Source organism: Mercenaria mercenaria, chromosome 2, assembly GCF_021730395.1.
Source record: "Mercenaria mercenaria strain notata chromosome 2, MADL_Memer_1, whole genome shotgun sequence".
Taxonomy (NCBI): domain Eukaryota; kingdom Metazoa; phylum Mollusca; class Bivalvia; order Venerida; family Veneridae; genus Mercenaria; species Mercenaria mercenaria.
In genome coordinates this window covers 99,221,663-99,227,867 of record NC_069362.1, presented here as the reverse complement: position 1 = coordinate 99,227,867, position 6,205 = coordinate 99,221,663, and positions in this window count along the sequence as shown.

Below are 6,205 nucleotides of genomic sequence, written 5' to 3'. Positions count from 1 at the left end.
ATGTAAAAAGATGTGTGTGTACAAATTAACAGTGATAATAAGTCTCCTGTAATTCAGTATTGATATAAATACTAGTTTTGCATAGGAACTACTTAAGTCATTGTCAGAGGTAATACTTTACAAACACAGGCACGCACACACACGTACATGTGAGCACAACACAACACAATCACAACACGGTACTCTATATACAACTTAAGTACACACACGCACGCACACAAGCACACACACACGTACACACATACGCACCACTTGAAATGAACACAACACAAAGTACAACACAATACACTTGCAATAGCTTCACTGTGATTTTAATTGTGTAATGTACTTTTTTTAGATAGTCTCTTGTAATTCTATATAGAATGGCCATTAACTTGTATGATATTTGTGATTTTTATTGTTTGTATTTGTGTTTAAGATGTAAATGGATGAGACTCAAATAAAATAAAATAAAATAAAATAAAATAAAAAATGTAATACTTCATACATTAACTATCCGTGACTTATGACCTTTTCAAAATTATTTTTGCTAGGTTGTAAAACAGGTGACTGTCATATTTTTCTAGTGAAAATGATACAAAACTTTCAAATGCAAGAGAGCTGTCAAATTACGTCAACAGTTTATTTCAAGTACAATTAAAGCGTTGCAAAAATCTGGCATAGTCACAATTCCGAGAAAACGTTTCTTTTCTTTTAAATTTTGCAAACGTTTTGCATATGTTGCTTTCATATTTAAAGGGAAACAAGGGAAAACCTGTGACGGTAAATGTGTAGAAAACATCTTCCGTTTGTTCTGATCAATTTGATCTGTATGTATTTCATCAAAAATAAAAAAAAAAAGTCGAAATAAAAGTTCACTTTAAGGGAGGTTACACAACAAAGTGAGTGATGCGTAAGTGGTCTTTGAAGTTCATCTTGAAACTTCTGAACACGATTACTTGTAACATACTACAAACACAATCTGACTTGTCCCTCCGGACTCTTTTGATTTCCGTTCGTTTGTAGATAATTCTATAGATAATTATGACTGCATAACATGTAGCGTAACAAATAATTTATTGTCATACAATTTCACCAGAAAAGCGCGAAAGTGCTGTAACAAGGTGAAACTCATGATGGATAACAGATCGGATGAAACCAGGAGGAAGCAGACTGAAGTTTGTTCACTTGAACTCAAACTGAAGTAAGTAATTTAACTTTATTTGTCAGACTATTCATTTTATATAGTGGTGGTGAATCCTTTTGTAATTGTAATGATAGTTTTTCACATGATAACAGTGTGTTTCAAGTTGTACGAGAAACTGTAATTATTTTGACTCCTTTGAAACGGTTTTGTAGTGTCAGTGGTGTTGCAGGTTAGAATATACATGTACGTGTTTTAATGCTTGCCTTCCTCTTTGATATCTATGCTAGTTCCATTCGTTAAATTTAAAATGAATATCCTATCCGAGAATTGTTTCAGTAAATTCCAAAAGCATTTGCAAATGTTAAAAGCAATTCATTCATGTCCAAATCCGATTGACCATCTTCACGTCCGGACATTAATTATCACTGTATTTCCAATCACTGTATTTCTAACGTTAAAAACAATCCACAGTAATCGGATGGTGTTTTGATAGGATCAGTTTAACCACCCCCAAAAGGGAAGGGGAGATATGTTACCATTTCAGAGAAAACATTTAGACAGAAACAAAAAGTGTAAAATATTTGAGTTATTTTTGTTACCACATTTACAAATCCACACTAAGGTTTGTAATATTACTCGGTGGAAATACTGATTAATTCTACAAGAAAGGTGATTACTCAACTTTCCATTCAGAGTTGTTATATGGCGTGCATTTAATTAATTTATATATGCAATAGAGTTGAACTTCAGCGAGGGGGAGGGGGAGGGGCCGTGGAGGAGTTTAAGAGATGTTACACATTTCATTACCTCTCAGAAACAGAGACAATCAAAACGATCTACTGTTATGTTTGCTTGATTGCATTTCATGCTTCTGATGGATACTTTCCAGACTGTATCAATTTAGCTTAATTGTCGTGTAGAACTTACATTTCCAAACTCTAATGCGAACAAAAATGCAGCCCATTTGGTTATGTATATAATTGTATAATTTTACTTGCAGAAAACCGAATTATCTTGTTTTGACGAATAGTTTTACCATGGCAATGTCGGAAAAAAGAAAATCTATAATCGAAGCGGACATCATAAACTTCTTGGAAACTTTATTCCCATGACCTTCAAGTTTTGAAAGATAGAATACTTCAGTGACAACTTTTTTTATGTTAGACACAGAACACGGTTTTATTAATTCATAAATCAGGTTAAGATGGTATGCTGAAAATAACGTAATATACTAAATAGGTAAAAGAAATGCAAATACGTCCAGTCTCAAATGTTTCTTTAATTAATTGGTGTGACATTGTAGATTTACTTTAGAATGTACATAGTTGATTGAAAGGAACTCAGTACTGATTAATGTTAGAGGTGCGTGTGTGCATTATTGTGTTTGAACAAAATGTTTTATTCGTACAAAAATGGTTCTTACGATATTCAAACATAAATTTTGCTTTATCATCAAAAATTAGAAATTTTAGGTTTTCATAATCGTTTTAGTTAACATGCTACAGTAGAGAAGCAGGTACACGAAGTAATCATGTATAAGATTAAGAGCCATCAATAGATAACGGCCTAGGCGGGAAAAAACTTCTGATGGAGCCAGTTTGAAGGCGTCTAATTTTGTTTGCTGTCAAAGAAAGAAATTAAGTACAGTCATATTCAAAATGTATGCCTGGCTTGTAATTTGTAATACTGTCAAGGAATCGGCACATTTATACATGTGTGAATGCTTGCATAGAATATTCGCATAAACTTATTGTTTTCCGACACCACTTCTTTTAGCTTATTATATACCAGCATTGTAGTAAAGTAGATTTAAATAAAAACGTATTTTATTACCTCTGTGCTTGGTTGCATTCTATTCTTCTAAACGTTGTTGGTATAAAGAGTTTGAATGCGACATGATTGCTGTAAAAAGTTTCCAAAAGATTGGACACAGCGTTGTCCTTTCGAATCATGGAACCCATTTAATGTTTAAGTATCATATAACAAGAGTTCCGCTTGGGCCTGTGCTAAGAGGCGCGATGAGTGCTTCACATTTCACTTCCTCTCACGAACAGATTCAATCAATCCTCTTCTATCGCACTGGACTGGCGTTTCCGGTGAGTTTCCACTGACTTTACCTTTCCGGTGATTTTACCTATGCTTGCAAAACCCACCTCGCATCCCCATGACAGATGACTCTTGTGCTGTTCATGACAACTAAAGATTTGTGTTATGATTATATATTTTTATGTAGAATGGTATAAAATCAAATACCTTGATAGATTCTCTTCATTCCTTATAGTATAATTCTCGATTCAAAATAAGTTATTTCATGGAAAAAAAACATAACATTATGCCTGAACCAGAACATTTGAGTGCGTCATTTAAACGTCATGGCGTCAATTTATTAGTCCCCTACTGGTTGAAAACCAGTTTCGGGGACTATAGGAATGCGCTTTTCCGTCATTCCGTCATTCTGTCCGTCCGAAATTTCGTGTCCGGTCCATAACTCTTTTATCCATGAAGGGATTTTAATATCACTTGGAACAAATGTTCCCCATGATGAGACAACGTGTCATGCGCAAAACCCGGACCCCTAGCTTAAAGATCAAGGTCACAATTGGAGGTCAAAGGTAAACAGGGCTTTTTTCCTGTCCGGACCATAACTTCCAATCCATGAAGGGATTTTAATATCACTTGGCACAATTGTACCTCATAATAAGATGATGTGTCTTGCACAACTTTGAGACCCCTAGCTCAAAGGTCAAGGTCACACTTAACAGTCAAATGTTAACATGGCATGAACAGGGTCTGTTTCGTGTCCGGTCCATAACTCTTTCATCCTTGAAGTTTTAATATCACTTGGAACAAATGTTCCCCATGATGAGACGACGTGTCATATGCAAAACCCGCACCCCTAGCTTAAAGGTCAAGGACACAATTTGAGGTCAAAAGTCAACAGGGCTTTTTTCCTGTCCGGTCCATAATTATCCCATCAATGAAGGGATTTTAATATCAATTGGCACAATTGTACCTCATAATAAGACGGTGTGTCGTGCTCAGATGTCAAGGTCACACTTAGCAGTCAAATGTTAACATGGCATTGAACAGGGTCTGTTTCCTGTCTGGTCCATAACTCTGTCATTCATTAAGGGATTTCAATATTACTTAGCACAGATGTTCCCCATGATGAGACAACATGTCATGCGCAAATGCCGGAGCCCTTGCTCAAAGGTCGAGGTCACCATTGGGGGTCAAATTTCAATAGGGCTTTTTTCTTGTCCGGTCCATAACTCTGTCATCCATGAAGGGATTTTGATATTACTTAGCACAAATGTGCCTAACGATGAGGTAACATGTCATGCGCAAAACCCGGACCCCTAGCTCAAAGGTCAAGGTCACAATTGGAGGACAAAGGTCAATAGGGTTTTTTTCCTGTCCGGTCCAGAACTTTGTCATCCATCAAGGGATTACAATATTACTTGGCATAAATGTTCCCCATGATGAGACGACGTGTCATGCGCAACACCCAGAACCCTAGCTTAAAGGTCAAGGTCACACTTTGAGATCAAAGGTCAGTAGGATTTTTTTCCTGTTCGGTGTATAACTTTGTCATGCAAAACAGGATTTGAGTATCAGTTGGCAAAAACATTTCCCTGGATGAGACAAGATGTTGTGCGCAAAGCCCTGGCTCTAGGTCTAAGGTCAAGGTCATACTTAGAGCTTAAAGGTCAAATTCAAGAATGACTTTGTCCGGAGCATTTCTTCTTCATGCATGCAGGGATTTTGATGTAACTTGGCAGAAATGTACACCACTATGAGGCACACTTTTTTTAGAATTATGTCCCTTTGTTGTTACTATAAATAGATTATATTGTAACTTTTTTATTACTGGCCTTAGGGAAAAATTGAGACCACTTTTTTGTGGTACAACATGCACGGTTCATCCAAATTTTAGGTGAATTTTGATCTATCTCTACCTGGTCAAGAGTTTTTTTATGGACTTATTTTTTATAGATGTTTTTTTTTTTTTTTTTTTTTTTTTGAGGGTGGGGGGGTGGGGGGGGGGGTTTAATTTCACTTTGTTGTTACTATAAATATCTTTTATGATAACTTTTTGTATAATCGGCCAAAAAAAAAATTCCAACTGAAAACAACTGTACGTTTTTATATATGCAAATTTTAATCCAAGTGTTTTGTTATATTATATTGCATATATAGTACAATATTGTTTATACATCATTGACAGATATCAGTTCATTATGTTATACTGCAGAAGAGAAAATTAGGTGCCTTCCAGTAGGGGACTTTGTATTGCATGGCAATACTTCATTCAATTGTTTACTCCGATTTCTATAATTACGCTCGTATAAGAAAAGGTGCTGAAGAGCAAATCGTTTGTCTTGCTTTATTTATTCCGCAATTTGAAAAATGTGTGCACGAAAAATAAACTGTTGTCTGGTTGTAGTTGCAGTTGGGTATATTCGGCTCTCGTGTAACTGTTTTGGTGGTAACTCAGCAGATCATCATTGCAGTCAAAACTGGAACTCTCAAACCGAATATTCCTATCTGCATATACATCTTTTGACAGTTTTTTTTTGGTCTATACATTATTTTCCCTTTCGTTTTATAGACCTCTCGAAAGTTAGCGTATTGTATTATCCAGATGTCTTCTCTGTAATAGAAAAAGATGAAATATTTTTTTGATGAGAAAACATCCTTTTAAGTCTAGTCTCTTTCAAATCAAATATTGTTCATGCGAAAATTGTTTAATTAACAATGTGTCCTTCGTTTCTGCTAAGGAATATAACTCTATGTATCGTTTAATGTTTTCCGGTCAGGCCGTTAAACATGACAATGCTCCACCAAACGTCTTCTTAACTTACGAAATATAATAGTAAGACGCTTTAAAGATATCCAATGCGCATTTTTAACTACAACATTTTAGTTACAAACTTTAAATATAGAAATTCCTCTTCAAATTAATTAATTCTGACTAAATATATAAATTTGCTGTGTTTGTAGAGCTACATTCACAATTAATGGCATGTTATGATAACAGTTATTAAAAAAAAACTACTAGTTCGAATTCTTTAGTGG